The sequence below is a fragment of the Ictidomys tridecemlineatus genome, chromosome 5 (genome assembly GCF_052094955.1).
Source record: "Ictidomys tridecemlineatus isolate mIctTri1 chromosome 5, mIctTri1.hap1, whole genome shotgun sequence".
Lineage (NCBI taxonomy): Eukaryota > Metazoa > Chordata > Mammalia > Rodentia > Sciuridae > Ictidomys > Ictidomys tridecemlineatus.
In genome coordinates, this window is record NC_135481.1 from 22,143,015 (window position 1) to 22,162,892 (window position 19,878).

The window sequence follows — 19,878 nt, forward strand, 5'->3', positions numbered from 1 at the left end:
AAAGATGAAGTGAGAAGGAGGCATATCAGCTGTGCCCTCAAACCTCACATGAAGTTTTAGAGCTGGGAAGAAGCTCTCTAGGCAGGTTCTTAAGGTTCAGATAATGGATAATTATCATTCCTATGACTGGGACACCTTCCAAAAGGTACAGTGACCACATAGAGGGAAGACCATGGTTACCTCTCACTGCTCTCCCCTCCCAGCCAGTGGCCTTCTCTATAGTCAGTGGTGTCTGGTATGTCCTTGCACAAATAGAGTCTGCATACTATGCGTGTATGTGTGTCTACCTATGCTGACGAATGTGAAGGTGCTGTTTGTAAGCTGCTAACTTAGGACCCTGCAGACTTCTTTTCTGAGTACTTTTCCGAGTAGAGTAAGACTGGGGGAAGTGGTGACACCTCCCATGCCCTAGGATGCTGAGTCGACTGTTAAATCTTGGTACCTGGCTGAAGTAGAGCAAGCTCAGCAGTCTGCAGGGACTAGGCAGGTAATGGAAATGTGTGAAGTGGGCTGGATGGACAGAAGTGGGGAGTCTAGAGAGGTGGAGGATGCCTGCCCCACTTAAAGCATCCAAATTCAATTAAAACAACAGCAGCAACTGTGTCTCTAAAACCAAATAACTGTGAGCTGATTGGTTGGTTATTGTGACCCCTTTGGCAAACTTTGGATACAGTGTGGCCCATGAAGTATCTCTTAGGCCACTGAGATTTTATTCTAAAACCAGGTTATGCAAACATAAGGTGTTTTATCAAATATGACCTCCAGTGCCCATTAAAATTGATGCCCCAGATCCCAAGATGTACTCTTCCTTGTGCTTGAGGCAGAGTTCAAGGAACTGCATAGGAAGAGGACCTTTCTGTTTAACCTTAAATTCTCATGTTGAACTCAGAATGGATAGGGCTGGGAGAGGCTGTTGGAGCAATGTTGCAGCATTTAGGTTTCCTTTCACCCAAACAACATTTTTCAGGCTACAAAGGAAATAGTTGAAAGAGAAGGCAAGGTGCTGTGGTGGGGGGGAAGGCTGGTCTGGCTGGCTCAGACCCTCTGTCAGGTGTGAGGGAAAATCCAAAAGGCAGGCTGCACAGGGCAGGGTCTTAGAGATCTGTTCCAAACACGCCTACTGTCTCTCCTCTGTGTGGAGCCATAGATGTCTAGTATTTTCCAAAAATGACAGTGAGGGCACAAGGAAATTTGGTCTCATTTTCTTCTGGATTCCAGCCTGTCCTCTGTCAAGTTTTCCAAGCCATTTCTCGAAGTAAAGACAACCATCTGGAGATCTGAATATTCTCCCATCCAATTTTACTTTGCAAAGAGATGGGAAAGGGCACCAGGCAGGCTTTCACGTTTTGTGAGCTGATAATAATAAAAAGTTTGACTTTATTCTTTGAGGAATAAGACAGTGAACGTGCTTCCCAGCTGTGCAAACTTGTTACACTATGACACTGTGAACAAGAACATGACATTTCCCTGCGACCCAGGTAGGGGCTGAGCAAGGCTGTGTGCCCAATTTGACATATCCTTCATTTTGTAGTCCACGTGTACATTTTCTCCCCTGAAGTGGTAAATCGCACAATCTGAGCAGCCATTTGTGATAGCCCTCTGTTGGGACCCCTGGCATGCGTCAAACAGTTTGTTAGGTATTTTTCCAGAGTTGGCTTCCCAATTAAAAAGTAAGAAGACGAATCTTACTTGGAAACTCATGGATGAACTCCTCAAGGTCCCCCACCCATTTTACTAGGCTATGGGCAAATGACTATGTATATGAATCTTCCCCTGGAGGTGAAGTTCCCCTGGTGTAAATTATTAGTAAAGATAGATAAGGCAGGGAAAACCAGGCTCCCAAAGTAGCTGCATTTAGCAAGAAAAATGATTTGAGGACAGAAATCTTTTAAATCAATTTTTAGTCTCTAAATGACTCCAATCTCCAGGCTTCTCCCTGCGTTTTGACAAATGGCTTTGGCTTCTTATCCACATCAGTTTATTTGACCTCCTTTTTCCATCAACTACCAAAATGAAAACTCCACTGCAAGAGAGAGAGAGAGAGAAGGAGCAATTCTGAACATCCCTTAGCAATGAGGCAGAACATGCTATAGCCATCAAGTTCTAGTTGTTCATTCTATTTATTGAAAAAAGCCTGTAGCCTGATTTCTTTTATGCGAGTACATTTGAGCAAGCAAAGTTTATAGAGATGACTTATCTCATTACATTAGAAGAGTGATTTGCTATCTCAGCATCTATAAGCAATTTTAACAGACATTTCTGGATGAAGAAAAGCTTTTGTAAATATATGCGAAAGACACGATTTCATCAAGCATTAAATTGGAGGTGCCCTGGAAAAATATTACATTTGTGCATTCAATTAGCTTGATTGTGGCTGAATTTTGTCCACTGAAGGCAGCATTTCTGCAGAAAAACAGAAGCATTCCCTATGTCAGCAGGTTTCCCGAAACAGAAAAGCACACTTTCCCCCTTGCACATCCTCTTTTGCATTTGTGCTGCTCCGAGCTCTGTGCTCCTAATCAGGCCACTCAGTCTGGTTCAATATGGAGAGTGAGGAGAGAGTGAACCAGGCGCCTCTTTCTTTAGCCTTGTAGAAATCCAAACCCAACCATCCCAGTTCAAACAGCCTGCTTCCACTCTGAAAGCTAGACAAGCTCTGGGCAAAATTGGAATGTGGTCAAGAATGGACCTAAGTCCTCCAAATGTCCCTCCTGGTATCTACAGGCCTCTCTCTCCTTTAGGGATTGTAGGATGTTGTCTAAAATTGAGTGCAGCTGCTGGCCCATAGACCTTTCCCGGAGGTAAGTATATAGGACCCATCTTTCTTTCATCCTTGGATGAAAGCTTTGTTCTCCAGTTACTGGGATGAGAGGAGTTAGTAAGTAGAGACTGGAGGGCTGCTAGAGGATATGGACCCCTCAAGCCACAGTGAAGAGATGAGCCAGGTATACTTGCACACCACTTAATGACAGAGGCACATTCCAAGAACTGCATCACCTGGTGAGTTTGTCATGGTGTCAACATCATAGAGTACACTTACACAAACTAAGACGGCTACGATATCACTAGGTAATATAATCTATGGGACCACTGTTATGTATGTGGCCCACCACGGAACAAAATGTTAGCATGGGGTATGTGACTGTGTTTAGAATGATCAAATTGGAACTTTTCTAGCTATAATCCACTGTAGCCCAAGGCTATTATATATTTGCTTTCAGGTAAATTTCTAAAATCAAATAGTTAAATTCAAGAAACAATACTCTGGGAATTGAAAAAAAATGTTTGAAAGAAGTTTTGTGTTACTATATCAGTGAGATTGCCGGATTTCAAATTTTACCACGGATTCTTGAATTTTAGAGAATCATCTTGTCTTAAAGGGGGACAATTTGTCCTAACAGGTGTGAATTCACACATGACTAGGAAGATTTGGATGGGAAATATTAAGTGCTATTTTATTTTTTGGCACCAGAGATTGAACTCAAGGACACTTAACTCCAGCCCTTTATGTTTTTCATTTTGAGACAGGGTTTTGCTAAGTTGCTGAGGCTGGCCTTAAACTTGAGATACTTCTGCCTCAACTTCCCAAGTTGCTGGAAGTATAGGCATGTGCCAGCATGCTGACTTTAGGAAGATTTTTTTTTCTTTTTCTTTCTTCTGTTTTCTTTTTTGGTACCAGGGATTGAACACAGCGATAGTTAATCACTGACTCACATCTCCAGCCCTTATTTATTTATTTATTTATTTTGAGATAGGGTCTTGTTAAGCTCTGTGTAGAGCCTTGCTAAGTTACTGAGATTGGCCTTGAATGTTCCATCCTCTTCCTTAGCCTCCCAAGTTGCTGGAATTACAAGACATGTGCCACTGTGCTTAGGAAGATTTTTTTTCTTTTATTGACATTGGAGATTGAACCCAGGGGCACTTAACCGCTAAGCTACATCTCCAGAAACCTTGCAATTGTCTCCTAGATGAGGATCAGCCACTCAGCACCCCGCAAGTGCCATGGTTTCCTCTGTCACCGCCCTTCTGGCTGCACATGGTCAGGCTGCTTTCTTCTTACTCCCCCTATCCCCAGTGTTTAACTCAGTGACCAGCGTACATTCAGCATGCCTACTGGGTTAATGAATAAGTCAACAAATGAGCAAATGAACAACTAAGGCAAAACATTACCTGCATTAACTCCAGACTTTAAAAATCTTTAAAAACTGGGTGCGGTGGTGCACACCTGTAATCTACTGGCTTAGGAAGCTGAGGCAGGAGGATAGCAAGTTCAAGGCCAGTCTCAGTAACCTATCAAGACCCTAAGCAACTCAGTGAGACCCTGTCTCTAAATAAATGTAAAAAGCTCTGGGGATGTGGCTTAGTGGTTAAATGCCCCTGGGTTCAATCTCCAATATCAAAAAAAGAAAACAATATCTTCCTAAGCATAGTGGCACATACCTATAATTCCAGCAACTTGGGAGGCCAAGGCAGGAGGATCAAAAGTTCAACGTCAGCCTCAGTAATTTAGCAACTTAAAGCAGGATCTTTATTTTTTCTTTGTATATATAAATATTTGTAGGTGGATACAATGCCTTTATTTTTATTTATTGATTTTTATGTAGTGCTGAGGATTGAACCCAATGCCTCACCCAGGCTAGGGGAACACTCTACCATTGAGCCCCAGCCCCAGCCCCAAGCAGAATCTTTTTTGGGTTTTTTTTTTTTTTAATAAGAGGAATAGGTAATCATTGAGGAAAGTTGGAAAATAGAGATAAATATGAAGGAGAATACTTGCATCATTGGGAGCCCCAACTGGAACAGATCACTGATCCTGAATTTGGCAGGATGATCTGTTTGAGAAGCAGCTCATGTTGCCTTGACAGTGAGCTCATCCGGAAAGAACCAGTGGCAGTTTTCCCTCCTCCTCTTTCCCTGCTGGGTGGCCTGGACTGTCTGTCGGGCAGTGATAGTTAGTCTTCCCTGGCCCTGTGGAGGAGCCAAGGTGGCTTTGGGGTTTTCAAAGTCTAGATCAAGAGGATGTAGTGCTAGGTTGTCTCACAGGGAGAAGGCTCTGGGGTGAAAGGGAGAAGCAGGTAGCCTATTCCCAGGGCAGCTGGATTTCCAGAGGGGTGCTGTCCAGGCGATGGGAAATGGTGCCTGGCCCCCATGCTGTACCCAAGTGTCCTGGCTTCTGAGAGGGAAACTGGGTGTTTGTAGGGAAACAAATACCACTCAGTGTCGAGCCCCTCTGGAAAAGCCTTAGTGACTGGGAGTGGAGAGCAAGCAGAGGAGCCCACCCTGTGTTCAAACCTACTTCCCAGTCTCAGTCTGACTCCACACCCCTTCTTTCTCTGACGCCCAGAACAACCCACGTTCCAAGACGGAGCTTCATTGTGTGTGTACATTCTGACCTTGCTGCGCCCCTCCCCTGACTCAGGCAATGGCAAGGCCCTACTGAGGTGGATGGCGCAAGGCGTCCATCCTCTGGAGGAGCGCAGTATGTTTCTGGGAATGGGCTGATTTGTTTTTGTATTCCTTTAATAAGTATAGTTTTGATTTCTCATATGACCATTAAGTATAAAGGAAAAATCATGACTTTCCCAATTAATGTAACTACTTCTAAAGCATAGATCTGTTTGCTCTAAATGCAATGATTCAGCTGTGGAGTGTAAATTGTTAATGTCTAAAGAAAAACTCCCTGTATTCCTGTCAAGGAAGTTTTTGAGAAATTAAATTAAAATCTAGAGAAGAAAAATTAATGTTAAGAAGATAGATTAGTGCTTAGTACTGGGCAACTTGTTCTTGTTCCTGTGCACAATGGTTTGTGCTCTTACTTTTGTTTGATTAAAAGTAATAACAAATCAACTACTTGCCGTAACCATGGCACCGGTTCCAGTCAGTAAGTCAAGAAAGAATAGTCAAGGTATAGGCCAATAGTTTGGGACATTTGTAACTATTATTAAAAGTTAACTAAGCAGAAACAGCTCAAAGCAAAACGCGAACTGAAAGTACAAATACTTGCTTATGCATAAGCCAAGATACATTCTTCTATTCTAATTGTAGCTACGTAATATTTTGTTTTGTTTGAATAATGATTCCTGTTTTGTAACCACAAAGTACTGTAAGCCTGCCAAAATGAAAAGTATATATGATCAACTTCACAAGTAAAGATTGGGATCAACACCTTCACTTTGGTGTCTGTATTGTTTCTCCACCCCCTCTTTCGCTGACTCCTCACCATCCGTTCGTCTCCTGAGACCCCCTGTTGGAGCTGGTCTCCGACATGACCTTTTCTTTTTTTGACATTCTGTGGTCTATATAACATTTGTTCCAGGTATAATCACTATTCTAGACATTGCAGGGCCTCAAAATTTAGATCTAATTCTGTGCTTTGAAGAGCCTAAGTTAACCAAATGTTGTACAAAAGGAGGAAACGGGTTCTTATCAGAGAAAGCAAGGGGAACAAAATGAAGGACACACTGGATATTGCACTCCAAGCTGCTGGGAGAACAAAGAAACCACAGAAAATGGTTTCTGAGCATAGATAAAACTTGCTGGCCTTTTTGGGGGGGCTGTTGCCAGTTCTGTTTCACCAGCAGGTTTCCATGTAGCTGTCATCTGGCTGCTAAGAGTAACATATACAGGTAAAATAAGGAGGGTTCTCCTTGCTCCTGGCCTCTGGATTTTTTGTTTCTCCCCCTGGCTGAGGCATTGCTACCATTCGTGTGTTGGGGAGGCTGGGTCCCCTCTTGATTGACAGACAGGGGAGCCTTGTGGGAGGTTTTAAGGCTGGATCCTGTCCCTCAATGGTTTGCATCTTGCCATGTGATCTCTCTCCCATGCACTCTTGCCATCATGGTGCCATCCACCAAGAGGTGATGCAGCCAAGGGGAACCTCGCCAAGTCCAGTGCTATACTATTTGGAATTCTCAGTCTCCAAAATTGTGAGCTAAATAAACTTCTTTTCTTTATAAGTACCCACCTTAGGTGTTTTGTTATAGGGATGAAAATGGACTAATACAGGCCTCCAATCCACAAACAGGAATTCAGGCCTGGCCCTCCCTGAGTTGGCCATCTACTTTGGGCTAGGATGAGACATGTAAGCGGCTGTGCTTCCTGTGGCTTCTGGTACTCTGTTGGTTTTCTTACTACTCTGGGAAGCAGAGAGCCAAGTCTGGGCCCACTCTGATCACCTTGGCCCTGTGGGGGCTGAGATTGTGATAATTTGCCTTCTGTCTTGGTCATTGACCTCATCTCCCAGCTACCCTGAAGCCTTTGTCATCCTCTCCACATGTCCTGGAGCTCTGTCTGCAACTTCCTGTCATTGTCTGCTTAGTTCATCTTGGATGAGGTACTTTCAAGATATTATATAGTGATATTCCAGCTTAGCTTCTAGAAGTTTCTGAGGGCTCCCCCTCTCAGAGATGAACTACATCAACTAGTCATTCCACTTCCCAACCAGATAAAGAGCACAAGGTTGAAGGTGGCCTGTGGTTAGGCTGCTGAGCTGCGTGAGCCTGGATCCAGCTCTGGATCTGTAAGTCCCTGGTTAGAGGTCCACAGGATGGTTAGGTGACTGTCTCTGGGTTGGATTTGCCCCCGATAGAGGCCTGAATCCCTGAACTAATGGTGAGTCTAGGAATTTTCTGTAGCTGAATCCTTTTTCTGGAGTCTCCCCGGTTCGTGAACCCTCTGGGCCTGCTTCCCTGGGAATAATAATATCTCCCCTCTAGGATTGTTGTAAGGATTAAATGAACACAATACATGTAATGTCCCTGACATATTTCTTGGTATAGAGGAAGCACTTAATAAATCCAATAAATTAACATATAATCAGATAGATGCTGTATCAATACATCATTCTGTACAATATCATTGAAGAATTGGCTTTCCTGGGCCTGGGGGAGATTCTTCCTGCCGTGTGGTATTTGCCCTTGGGAGTGTCCACAGGGCATTGGAAAATCATGTCAGGGTTCCGGGGAGGCTTGTCCTCCTTCTATGGCCTATTTCCTCTAGGGATTTGGCCTCCTTGGTTGTCTTGGATGTGCCACCTGCCTCCTTGTCTGTCAGTGAATCATCAGGCCTCATCTGAGAGTCGTCAGGGAGATGTGCAGAATATTTGGGTCTTAGGTAGCGCGTGTGTGTCCTTGAGCCTCCTATATAGCAACATCGTTTGTCATTTTGGCAGGAAGGTTTCTTTCCTTTCTTTCTTTCTTTTTTTAAGTTTCCAACAACTTTAGACCTTATCAAGTTGATAAATAATATGCAGACTGATGATGGATAGGAAATAATGCTCCTTGATGGCAAATCCTTCCTGTTCTTGAAAATCATTTAATTTCCTATTCCTTGAGGGAGAGGATTTAAGGATTCACTTCTTGGAACCATGTGGCTATGACTCTACCATTGAATGATGATAGTAAAAACTGTAGGAAATATTGAGCCAACTAGATGCAAGGGAGGTTGAGTCCAACAAGATCAGGACACACTGGAAAGGTTAGGAAGCCTGGGCTGTATGGTTCCTATTCCATATGAACCTATTAGCTAGCACCATTAGTCGACTTCCAGGTGCTTCTCTTATTCTTTGGGTATGTCTCTTCTGTGATCCATTAAACATTTATTCTTTAAATCAAGAGCAGTTTCACTAATGAAAAATTTTTATAATCATACATATTAGTTTTCATACCTCAAAAACACATGTGTACAATATTTTAAGGAAGCATCAGTACAGTAATGGGCTTTTCTCACTCCTTCTAACACCTGTCCTTCCCCCGCTTTCCTGGAATCTGGTCCTGCTGAGGCCAGGTTGAGGGAGGAAGCCTTTTACCATGAGACTCAAGGTGCAGATGGGCACAGATCCCCTTCTAACTTAATACACGAGGAGGTTTACTGGTGGGAGTTGGCCTTCTCAAGGCCTTGGATTGGATTGTCTCTGAGTCTTCTCCACTTTTTTCCTTTGTTCCCAGAACTTGAACCCAGAACAGAGATGGAGCAGAGATTGCCTGCTTCATCTGTGTTAGAGAATATGTATGCAAGCCATTAGAATAAAAAGAAAGGGGAGGGAGGAAGCAGAAGAAAGGGCAGGGTGGCGGAAGGAGGAGGGAAAGAGGTCAGAGAGTTGGCGGGAGGGCACCTTCCGCAGGGCTGACCCCAGGACATACACAGAGCCAGAGTTCAAAGACCCCTGTCTAGGCTTCATTACCTGAGCTGAGCCCAGGGCCAGATGAAGAGGATTAAAGAAGAAACTCCCAAATTCCTCTTACCAGAATGACTTCCTAATGGTAGGAATGTTATTTCTTGGACTCCAAGCAAATGACAGTTTGGATATTTTTTCTGGAGCTGATTTTTAGAGCTTATTTAGCTAAGGATAAGAATTTACCATTCTCTCTTTTACCACTTTAAAAGATTCAATGTAGGGATTTTTACATTCTGTTTTTCTATTTAAATCTATTTATTGCCCAGACATTTGTTCTGTCGTCATGGCCACACTATGCTAGACATAGATTACGACATCAAATTCCTATAGTCAGCTGGTCAAGGAAGTAGGTAGCATGAGTCCCTTTGACTCATGTGTGACCTGAGGCTCTGTGGGGTTAAATGACTTTCCTAAGTCACACAGATCATAAGATGTGGAACCCAAATCTTTTACTCCAACACCTCTGCCAGAGTAGATGCATTGGAGTTGTTGTAAAAATGGAAGAAAAATTTGTCCATTAATTTTGTATTTGCACAAGTAGGGAAAAAAAACTATCAACATTTTAAAAACTAAACTTTTAATTTTAGAATAGTTCTAGAATTACAAAATTAGTTTCAAGATAGTAAAGAGTACAGATATTTCCCACTCCCTGTTTCCCTTATTGTTCACATCTTATATGAGCATGACATGTTTGTGGCAGTTAACAAATCAACGTTGATCCATTACTATTAGCTCAAATCCATCATTATTCAGATTTCCTTAGGTTTTGCCCTGTTGGTTTCCTGTCTTGTCTGAGATGGCGTACTACCTGCAGTTGTCATGGTCTCCTGGAGTTCCTCTTGGCAACCACAGTTTCTCAGGCTTTTCTTGTTTTTAATGACCTTGACATTTTAAGAATTACTGGTCAGATATTTTGTAGAATTCCCCTCAATTGGGATGTGTCTGACATTTTCCTCAGGATTCAACTGGGGTAATGAATTTTTAGAGGAAGATGACGGAGGTGAAATGCCATTTTCACTATCTCCCCTCCAGGGTCACTCTATCAGTGTGACTCGCCAGTGTAGAAGTTAGTGCTGACTTCCTGGCTGAGGTCGTGTGTGTCTGGTTTCTTTGCTCTCCCCCACCCCTTTCCACGTGCTGTCCCCCTTGGACAGATGTCACTATGCAGCAGCCCACACTTAAGGAGGGGAGTTGCTTTCTATTTCTCTGCGGGTAAAGCATCACACAAATTATTTGGAATTTCAGAGGATTTATTTTTTCTTATTTATTTATTGTAGTCATTTATTGGTGTCCATATGAACTCACAGTATTTATTATTTTACACTCTGGGTTATGACCCAACACTGCTCAAATTGTTTTAGCTTTGGACATTGGAAGCTATTTCCATCTGTTCCTGTGTCTCTTTGGCACATGGACGTAGACAATCTTTTGAACCCTTCTTTCTTTCTGGTACTACAAGAGGCTCCAGGTTCACCTGGCATATTTCTTGCCTCAGTTATAGATTCCGTTATTTCCTGGAGCAGCTCTGGTTCCTTTCATTGGACAGTGGTGTCAGAAACTGAGATCTGGGCAAAAGAGTGCTCCTTGCCGCTGGGCTGCCATTCCTTCCAGGCTTTCTCTTCTGAAAGAGCCAGGAAATATATATGTGTGCACTGTGCTGTGTGTGAACTATGTCTGTAAATATTTTTTTTTTCTTTTTTTAGTACTGGGGATTGAACTCAGGGGCATCCAATCACTGAGCCACATCCCCAGCCAGACAGGGTCTCACTGAGTTTCTTAGTGCCTTGCTTTTGCTGAAGCTGGCTTTGAATTCAAGATCCTCCTGCCTCAGCCTCCTGAGCTACTGGAATTACAGGCCTGTGCCACCACATCCAGCTAAATATTTCTATAGAAATATTTAGCTGGATGTGGAGTGAAACAGTTCATGCTGATCTCTCCAATTCCAATCCATTAGTACATGGATCATTCTAGCCTCTTTCCTTTGTCTCTCTGTACAGTCCAGCTCCAGTAGTGAGAAACCTTGTTCCTGCCATCTGCCACCTATTTACTTAGTTGTTCACTTCCAGTGTACATGTGTAGCACTATCAGAATTGTTTGCTCTGCCTTAGGGAAAACTTTATCAACTGGAATTCAGTACTGCACGCAGTTTGCTTTTCTGTTGCCGGTCCGGCTGCAGCAAAATAACCCGGGGGCGGGGGGGGGTGACGAATAACTTGTGTACGTTTATACAGCAGGAGTAGGAGCCCTTTATTGTAGGACAACAGAGCTATTTATACATTTTGCACAGCTTATCTTAATTAGCATAAACTAGATACATCAGTCAACCAATAAGGAATCTCCACACTTAATGGCTCGCTTTTGTTACTTCTCAAACCACTCCCTCTGGCATTTTTCGAGGCACCATCCAGACTTGTTTATGAACTCTAACATTCCCCTGGCAAAATACCACGTGTTATTTTGACTTGTTTACAGACCTTAACATTTCCCCCTTTTGTTTAATTTAAATAACGACCATAGTGGTTTTTACAGAAACACCATAAATAACCTGCTACAAACAGAAAGGGAGGAAACAAAATGCCACAATACCAAGTCAATTGATGGCTCCATGCAAGAAGCCCTTGGAAAAATTATACCAGCAATGACACCGTTTACAAAGATATCAAGTTACAATTTGTTGTAGATTACAGTTTGTTGTCTCAGTCCAGGTAAAGCAGTGTCTCAACAGATTAACTCACAGTCCCGGTAAATCACAGTCCAGGTAAGTTCTGCAGGCAGCTAGCTTAAATCACAGTCCAGGTAAGTTCTGCAGGAAGCTAGCTTGATCCGAAGTCTCCTCTGGTTCTCAGCTGAAGTCTCGTCTGGTTTTCAGCAACACTGGAAATTCTTCCACCTTCGTTTTCACCGGCACTGGGACGAAGGCAGGAACTCTGGATGGCTAAGGAAAATCCTGTGGTATTCCAGCAGGCGCTAAGAAAACAACCTTCTGAACAATTTAGTACATTATCTCAAGGTTTTTTTACATTTGAAATAGGCCTTAATGGCGCTCATTACTCATCAGCCTTCAGGTGTGGGAGAACCATTGTAGTTTAGTTATTGGCATTGAAAATGACCAAACATCAGGGACGCTGGTGCGGGCTGTAGCATCCTGGGCAGCCCTAGATGGCCCCTGGGAGAGTCTTGGGAGTGTCCAGACTCAAACTACTACTGGACACAGGGAGCAAGAGCCTGGGAGACTGTGCCTCCAGGTCAGGTTTGGATTTGGGCTGGAGGCAGTGCAAGAGCTGGCTGCCGCCGCTTGGAAAGTCCTTGCTGCACCATGACCCGCTCCTGCACGTGGCAGCCACCGCAACAATTCACGCACCCTCTGGTAACGAAAAGTATTCAGTAATAGCCTTTTGCTGCGACTTTTTTCCTGATAATCCTTCTTCTTCTGAACTTTTTTCTTCTTTCTGACTAGAATTCCTGGGCTTCCGTCAACACATGCCCTAACTATTCTTGGTTCCACTGGGGTGCTTTCCTTCCTTAGTAATTTACTTCTCACCCCTTCCATATTTTCATCGCAAAGACAATACAACATTTCAAGACAAAACAAGACATAAACATACTGTATCAATCTTCTCCATTTTCTAGAAATGGCCATTTTTCCTCTCACCCTATCTGCCTAGGGACCAGCAGATTGCTCCCGTCCTATCTATGGACGGGCAGCTTTTTTTCGTCACTTACCCCCGAGTGTCCTGGGGCTCCCCGTAACGGGCCACCATCTGCCGCAGTCAGGCTGCAGCAGAAGCAGAATAAACAGGGGGTGGGGGGGTGGGGGGTGACGAACAATTTGTGTAGTTGATACAGCAGGAGTGGAAGCCGTTTATTGTAGGACAACAGAGCTATTTATACATTTCACGCAGCTTATCTTAATTAGCATAAACTAGATACATCAGTCAACCAATAAGGAATCTCCACACTTAATGGCTCGATTTTGTTACTTCTCAAACCACTCCCTCTGGCATTTTGCCAGGCACCATCCAGACTTGTTTATGAACTCTAATATTCCCCTGGCAAAATACCACGTGTTATTTTGACTTGTTTACAGACCTTAACATTCTGTAGTGTTGCAGATTCCAGTCATTTCCAAAGTTCCTTAGTTTGGCACCATTTGCCCCCACTGAGGTTATTTCACACATTGGTAGTACAAATGGGTTTTCTTCATCACATTTTGCATTCTATTCTGAGTCCTATGACTTCCTAAATTTTTTTTAAAGTTGTGTTTAATGTATGGTATCATGTAGAAGTTTCACCATCTCCAAAATCCACAGTGCTTTAACTACCTCATTTTGCCCCTCCAATTCCTGGCAACTGCTGATCTGTTTACTAACTTTACTTTTCCTAAAATGTCATAAAATTGCAATATGTGTACAGTATGTAGGTTTTTCAAACTGGTTTCTTTCATTTAGCAGTATGCACTCAAGATTCATCTGTGTTGTTCAGCAGATGTACCGGTGTTGTGGTTTGGCTAAGTACCCCTCAAAGGCCAGTGTGTTCAATGCTTGATCCCCAGCCCTGTGATGCTTTGGGGACACGGTGGAAACTTGAAGTGGTGGGGCCCAGTAGGAAGTCTTCCTGTCATGTGGGCGTGTCCTTGGAAGGGTTCCTGGGGTGCTGGCCTCTCCTCTTTTCATTCTTTGGCTTCCAGGCTGCCATGAGGTAGGTAATTTGCTTTGCTGTGAGCTTTTGCCATGATGTGCTGCTCACTATAGGCCCCCAAAGGATTGGGCCAACCAATGGTGAACTGCAACCTCTAACACTGTGAGCCAAAAGAAACCCTTCCTCTTTCTAAGTCGATTGTCTCAGGAAAACAGACTAATACGGTTTGCTTACCCATTTACCTATTGTTTATGGACATATCATTTCTAGTTTGCAGATGATTATGAATAATAAAACTGTTATAAACATTTTATAATAATACTGTTCATAAATTTTTTTTTTTCTGAGACAGGGTCTTGCTAGTTGTCCAGGCTGGCCTCAAATTTGCAATCATCCTGCCTCAGTCTTCTGAGTGTCTATTCTGATCTTTTCCATCTTTTTTATTCTGTTGTTTTGAAGTGTGGAGTTCAAGAGTTCTTTCATGTTTTGGATCTAAGTCCTTTAGCAGGTTTGTGTTCTGCAAATATTTTCTTCCATCCTGTGGCTTTTCTTTTCATTCTCTTGACTGTTTTTCATGAAGCAGACATTTTTAATTTCAGTAATGTCCAACTTAACGATTTTTTTTTCTATTTTGGACTGTGTTATTGATGTATTTAAAAAGTCTTCACTAAATCTAAGGTCATGTAGATCTTTCCCTTAGTTTTCTTCAAGAAGTTTTATGGTTTTTGTTTTCCATCTAGGCTTATGATCCGTTCTGAATTGATTTTTGTTTGAGGTCTGAGGTTTTTGTCTAGCGTTCTCTTTTTGAGTCTGGTCATCAAATTGTTCTAGCACCACTTGTTGAAAAGTCAACATTCATTTTTTTTTTTATTAGCAGAGTATATCTGTCCAGTTTGTGGCATTCAAGTGCGATGAAACCAAGTTTGAGAACTCCAGCCCCAATGAGGGAGGCTTTTTTATAAATCTCCATGTACTACTCTCTTTTTAGCCATTTTCCCACTGGATCAGATATCTTTTGCCTTCTAAGGAGAAGTAAGCAAAAATGTTATTCCAGTGGTGCAGGGACCAACTGCTGTGGTAGGAGAGGGCACAGTAAAGCCCTTCAGGTGGGCAATTTATGAAGGCAGAGGCTAAAGTTGGAGAGCCTCTGCTTCAGCCCTAATGATGGAAAACTCTGAATGTGGGAGCCTGATTGATATACCTTTGAATCTAGATTTACCTTCTAGAAAAACATGGACTCTAGTGGTACACACACACACACACACACACACACACACACACACACACACACACGCACACACATACAAACACACACACACACATACTGCCTTTCTCCCGAGAAAAAAGTACTTCCCTTAGCAGAACCTTGGAGGAGCAGAACCCTCCCTTATCACACAACTCATCTTTGGAGAGTCAGGGGCATTTTTTTATAACTGTGATGCCAGTTACAACATTACACACGCTGGCATATTAAATCATCTATATATTTCATGATTCTTTTTATTCTGAGACTGTGAAAATCCCTTTAAAAAGTGATTTAAAAATAAAGAAGAGTGCCATCTTGTGGGGCTACTGACAACTACTATAGCCACATCAGATCTGTTCAGGGGTCCATTAATTCAAGACACCTGGTTGGTGTATGTATACATTTGTATGTAACATATCAGCTAAAAGCTTTAGAGCAACTGATAAGGACTTTTCTTAATTTTTTTTTTACCTATAATGAATAACTCTATGGGCTTTTATTTTCATAAATGACTAAAAGTTATTTTCTAATAATCATAAAATCAGTCATTGTGGGATACTAACACTGCCAGTTATAATTTAAAAATCACATTAACAGTTCCCTTAAATACTCTAATTCCACTTGTATAAGAATTTTGGCTGACAAGCCTATAATGCAAGAGCACATATGGGATGGGAATTCTAGAAATTTCCAGGGAGGATGCTGGCTAGTGTGGTATGGAGGTTGGTTGTGGTTTGTGAATGGTGTCAGTTTTGTCTTAAAGAGTAAGGTTATCACTTGTTTAGCATTATAAGCAAAGATAATCAGCAGCAGGACAGAAGTTGTAGCAGCATTGTTGGGGTGACCGAGCCAGGTTGTGGACGACTGGCCACCGTGGGGAACTGGGTGCCAGAAAGCTTTTGGGTTGGATGGAACCAAGATGGTGGGCCGAGCTAGCTCCGGCTGAAACTGCCTCTTAACCCCAAATTTGCTGCTTTTTCTCGTGAAGCCTTGGATAAGCCCCTACCTATGCATCTGCACTTTGGGTTTATTAAATCGGCAGAGTGACAAGTTTGAAAACTTTAATCTCCAGAGTCCCTTCAACAACTAACATTTGACACATCAAAGAGAAAGTCTTCATTTATCACTCTTTCTTAACCTAGACTTTTTAGTCAAAAGCAGGAATTTCCACAAAAATCCTTATTTTTAGCGAATGTCCTAGGTGGAATCTTCTGAGGCATAAAAGTAGCTTCAGAAGACTACCTGGTATTCTGTCTTCCTTGGCAACAAATTACGGAAACGTGAATATAATGACTCCCTCTCACATTTCTTCCTCACTTGTAATTCTTACACCCCTCTGGGAAAAGGTATCAGAGAAAAGTCATACTTGCTTCCACTCAGGGACTGAGGCTGCGGGGGCCCCTCTCCTCTAGGGACATATGTTCTCTTTGCAGATGGGTGCACTCAACATCGTGCCATTGGGTGACAGTATCCAGCCCACCTGTAACTGCATATCAATGCCACACTGTTGGTATCTGACCATGGTGCTGGTGCTAGGCAAAGAAACCACCCCACCTTGACCAGTGGAAGAATGTTTGGAGAGTGGTGTCACTTCACAAGGAAGCCTTTCTCTGTCCTCTAATCACTAAGGAACATTGCCTTGCATGCTTGAGTGATTTTTGCCTATGTATTTCATGTATATTTAAGAACTATTATACATTCTTGTTTGCTTTAGTGAATGCATTTTAAGGTGTTTTGAAGAAGAGGTGAAGATCCAAAAAGTCGACAAAAAACTAGAAATTTCAACCCCCAATTGTAACTTGTCTGTCAAAATTGCACCACTGTGATTTTGTCGAATAGCCTTTTAAAAAATTGTGCAAAGGAGGTTGTGTTGGTGACATTGGATCACAAGAGGGCGCTCCAACAAAACACCTCACAACTCAAAAATCTGCCTCTCCCTCCTCAAACATTTACACGTTGCAATTTCTGGCTGGTTTTTACAATATAAAGCTTAACGTCACAAATATTGTCTCAAACTTTATGAAATTTTTTAGAAGGTTGGGAGCCTGGACAGTAAATCCTGAGCCCAAGTTAAACTACTTTTCTACAAAATGGATAAAGACTTTTAAAACATTTTCTTACTTTACAAGAGAACAAAACAATACAAACTCAAAGTACATTGAGAACAATTCCATTTTCAAACTAGAGTGTTTATGGATTACCTTCATAAGAATTCTCAGTCTAGAAATATGATTAAAAGCCCTATTCTCCAATCCAGACATGACTATCGGAGAAGATGCTATGTTACCTCTTGCCCGGGTATAGACAATTGAAAAAGAAATTGGGTGAAAATCTGTGATGGTCTCTGAAGTAAATAAAAACACCCGAACCAAATTTCCCTAGTAGTCAGATAATGCTTGCGGGCATAATTGGCAACAATGGAGGCCCTTCACATTTAAACGATTTTTACTGATAATAAAATAATTAGAATAATTTATGTGCATCTGTGCTATTATCAACATGGCTTAGCTTAAAGGAGATTCGGCTGGTTATTCACGGGTATTAAGAGGGTCTCCCCTCCCACCTTCTCCGATGACATGTTTCTACCCAGGCAGCACTTCTAAATTTTTAATAGAGAGGAAGAGATTCCATTTAATTAGGTAGAGTGACTTGTTTATGTGCAGGTTATACATTTTACGAGTTCTAATGAAGAACGGAAAATACCCATTGAGCAGCCTTTGAAGTTTTGCTTGTTTAGGGATAATTGTAAACCCAGCTCAATGGAAACGGCATCCTGGTCCCTCAAGTGATTTGAGAGCATAGAGTTAAATCCAGGTAAAATAATTGCACAAATCGCATGTCGATCAATGTTCAAAGGATTTTTTTTTTTCCCTTCCCAAATCAAAGTTCTTCCACCTTACTTTTGATTGGAATACAGAAATTGGGTTATAGGAAAAACGTTAAGGATGTAACAAGATTTTTTTTTTCTTTTTTAAAAATGACCCTACCATTTATATAAAAACCTTTCTCTTCTTTTTCTTTCAATTTTAACTTCATAGATTCCTTGTGGTCTATTTTATTTGTGAATTAGGTAACCTACACATAGGACTGTCACAAAAGCATTTTCTCTATGTTCATAAATCCTTTCTGAAAAATGAGAAATTAATTTTTTCTTAAACTCTGACCTAAGGTAAAAATTCCAAATATTTGCGTGCCTCAGATGTACGGCAGAAAGGCCACCTAAATTAATGAGGGTTCCTGAATGGGTGTACAGAAATGAATTACGAAGCTTAAGAAGTCGAAGAGATTTCTTGTGATTTCTAAAGCAATATTAATGATCATATGGAATGAGAAATTGAGCTTTGTGTTATTACTATAGGATTAGTTTTTAGTTCCCGAAAGCTGGTCTATTTATGGATATCGAAGATGGAATTAAAGTCTGAAAAGGTTAATTTTTTTTAAAAAGCCTGTTCTGTTGAAGGTCTATTTCCTATCACCTTTTATAAGTTTCCCTTTGAATTGTAGTTGCAATCTGCATTTGGAGCGAGTCCAGGAAGCTTGAATAATAATGTAATCCCCGGCGGAGCCTCTCTTAGCGGAGGGAGTAGGATAAATGAAATGCTACATACAGATTCCTGACAATATATTCATCTTGATATTATCACAGCTGATGGATTGCAGTAAGGCTACTCCTAGGTCTTCCTTTTACCCTCCTTAGTGTATGTTTAATTTCAGTCAGGAAACAAAACCCCAGCATACAAAAGAAATAAAGCCATCCCTAATTGAAAAGTAATACTGTCAAAATACTCGTTGCAAGGAAAATATTTGTTTTGCTGCAGGGAGAATGGAGAGTGGAGAATAAGAGACCAAAAGCAGAAACAGAAACCATCGCCCTTTGCTTAGCTCACTGGCCACATTTAAGGCTCTCGCACGTTTTAGCAACTGCCCATCCATTTTCTTTTTCTTCTGTATGCTTGTCTAATTTATTTTCATAAGGAAACGCTGCTCATCTTGTCCGGAGACAGCATTATGAAGCTGAAATCTTGGATTTGGTTTTAAGATCAAATGAAACCTAATAAGGTGGTATTTGTTTTCTTATTGGTCCCACTGACAAGCTTCGAAGAGATGCCAAGAATGAGGATACCAGCCCTTCAGAGGAAAGAGTCTTGGCTGGGGCTCCACCTTCAAAGTGGAGAGCAAGAGACGGCACCAGCTCCCATGTGGGCTCACAGGTGGTGGTGTGGAAGGGGTTCTGGGGAGTGCCTGGCGGAATGAACATCCAAAGTGATCTATTTTGTTCATTTCATTTTAGGATCCGACTGATTGGTCCATGTCCTTGATTAGAGTTGATCCTTGTGTGCCTTGTTCTGTTCTGATTTAAGAAACAAAGGCAGAAGAGAAAAGCAAAGGAGAGTGGTACTTTAAAAAAAAAAAAAAGAAAAGAAAGTTTACTTAGGAGTCAAAGCATACTGCGTTGTTTAAAAGAAGCTAAAGGAAATGAAAATGGAAAGAAGAGTTTTGTGAATAAATTGCATTCTTTACCAATACATGGAAAAAAGCAGGAGAAGAAGTTTGTCTGTGGCTGGGTGGGGGAGTAGACTCTTACTCCAAAACACATCATTCTGGCCCAGTCTTTGAAAAATAGAGGACTGAACTAAATGACCACTCAAAGTCCTACTCAACCTCTTCATTGATATAGGGAGGGTTTTAACAGGTTGTCTCCTATTAGCGTAGAAGAAATGCGTATGATGCCAGCATTTTCATACTATGGATAAGCAAGAAAACACGTCTATAGATGCAACTTTATTTTAGACAATGACTCCAGTTAGCTCAGGCATTA